Raw genomic sequence first — 2,613 nt, 5'->3', positions numbered from 1 at the left:
TTTTACAAAGCACAAGCTATAGTAAATGTAATCTATAAGCTGATTGGGGGACTACATATTCATCAAAGACATTAACATTTCGCATGAACAAAACAGTCTTTTTTGAGAAACAAAAGTCAAAGCAGCAGAAATATATTTTAAATGACTTCTCACTTCCTTTACAGCAAATGAGATGAGGGCATCTACCTTTTACAAGATAATGATAAAAAAACTTCAAATTTGGAGTAGTAGAAACATGCATAATTTAGGCATTTCTAATGTAAATTGCTCTGTTTTCCAAAGGAAGCCCCTGTTAAGTGTGCATGCAGCTAGCACATGTTCTGCATCCAGACATACTCACAAAACCTTCTTAAAAATATGAAGCATTATTGGGACTTCCCTGGTGGTCCAGTGGTTAAGACTCCACACTCTCAATGCAGGGAGCCCGGGTTCGAACCCTGGTTGGGGAACTAGATACCGCATGCCACAACTAAAAAAGATCCCGCGTGCCGTGACTAAGACATGGTGCTGCCAAAATAAATCAAAAATAAATAAATATTTCTTTTAAAAATATGAAGCATTATCATTCAAAGATTAGAAGTTCATGACTGCATTTGGAATACGCTTTATGTATACAATAAAGGTTCCTAATTTTGCAACAACGGTTTTCAGAATTTAAAGCTAACCAGTAGACCTTTAATTACATGTGAATCTGGGGATTACTATCAATGTATGCCTAAGGTGTCGAGTTTTGACACTGGAAACCTGAGGATTTCTCGGAGCTGTCCAGACAACACTATCTGCTGCACAACAGGGCTTGCGATACAGAAAACAGCATTCATTAATGAAACCTGTTACGTGACAAAGATGCAGTCAGGAATCAAAATGAAACTCAGCGCCAGGGAGCTATGAAATTTTAGCAAAGAAAAATACAAGAGGCTTTCTAGTAATAAATGCAATCAAGTGCCATACAAAATGTATAGGAGGCCGGAAGAAGTATTTTGAAGTCACTAAATCAAAATGAAGTGCATATATATAGATCTTGTAATTGATTTTAATAACTAACAAGAGTAATTAGAGTGGCTAATTCTCATAGGCTAATAATTACTCTGCTGGAATATAAGTATAGGCTGAATTAAAATCCTTAACACACCTTAAAAATGTTTTGCCTCATCTATTGGTATTTGTGCTCTTTTTCACCAATTCTTGATGCATTTTAGTATATATTTTGGCATGACTTCAAACTAGAATTAACCCTCTTGCTAAGTATGTCAAAAAAGGAAGCCACTGCCCCTCAACCCTGCTCAGTGGAAGTAAAAAAAAAAAAAAATTCCTAGGCTCATAAAAGACAGAAGCCTAACTCTATCTGCATATTAACACATGGAATACAGTGAATTGTTGGAATGCCTAATATTGAGCTGTCCCTGCTCGTTATCCATCTCAGAAGGGGCTACAGTCAGATGGTGAATAACAGACTGTGGGCTGGACTGACTGTGGCTCACAGCCAGGAAAACGTCTTCCTGAACCCAGGTGAGAAGCCTGAGCTTCAGTGGGTTTACTTCTTCATCTTCACTGTTCTCAAACTGAATTCTGTTTTAAATATCAAAGAATTTTCAAAACATGAATAAAACTTTAACATCACCAGGATTTTCCTGAATGAAGAATCAACCACTTTATATACAGTCAACTCATTATTTGGAGGGACAAAACCTGAGGTAATGCCCAATACTAGAAAATCCAAAAATAATGTTTGCCTGGCTTAAGAATATGGTTTTCTAGTATTTAAAATTAAGTATCTTATACTCTGAGATCTTTAGATTTGAAGAGAACATTTCAAGAAACTGACTACAGAAGAAAAACTGACTGCCCCAGGCCCTACACTAATAAACCCCAGGAGTCTTCCATTGTTACCACTTACCGGCATTCAAACCAGGCTCCAGCAGATATTTAGGTCTCAGTTGAATGGATCCTTTCCTAAGCATCTCATATCAAAATGACTAATTAGTTTGGGAGATGACTTCTTTGCCGCTAATGCCTTCCTCCTGTAGCACTCAGACACTGGAGGAGGGCCTGTTCTTACTACTTCACGCGGGAACTCACAATGGCTACTTCCTGCCTTTCAGCTCAAGCAGCAGATCCTCAGTGGGCCCTGAACAAGCTGAGGCACTAGTCTGATCTTCCTATTCAACCAGCTCTCCCTGGACTCAGTCTCTCCACTGCATTCAGCCCCACACAGGAGCATTCCTGCCTCCGGTTCTCACTGACACTCTTCTGCCCACCACACCCAACATTCTCAATCCTTCTCTGGCAATCCTAAACCTCTCTCTTTTTCAAAGTTCAAGGTAAGTTATTTATGCCCTTCATGAAATCGTCTCTAAGTGACTTAGAGCTATCCTTCTCACAGTCTTTTAAAACATGAAACTATATTCTCAATTGCCTCACACTTTCTAGTTTGCCTTAAATCTGTCCTCTAAACTTTCAACTCTGGGAAAGGAAATAATCCATGTACATGCTCTTTGAAAAACTACTAAGCATTATACAGGCAGCTCCCAAATCATACACAGGTAGGAAATATATTCAATTATTGAATATATTGCATATAATGATATTTAAGAAACATATAATTTATTATAT

General features: G+C 38.0%; 1 pseudogene; it reads right to left on the bottom strand.

Moving 5' to 3' along the window:
* LOC129391727 (elongator complex protein 1-like) overlaps positions 1 to 2,613 on the bottom strand; it is a 542,951-nt pseudogene that overhangs the window by 199,681 nt on the left and 340,657 nt on the right.

This window comes from Physeter macrocephalus, chromosome 21 (assembly GCF_002837175.3).
Source record: "Physeter macrocephalus isolate SW-GA chromosome 21, ASM283717v5, whole genome shotgun sequence".
NCBI lineage: Eukaryota > Metazoa > Chordata > Mammalia > Artiodactyla > Physeteridae > Physeter > Physeter macrocephalus.
Note: the sequence above shows the minus strand (reverse complement) of the source record. Positions and strands in the feature narration are given on the sequence as shown.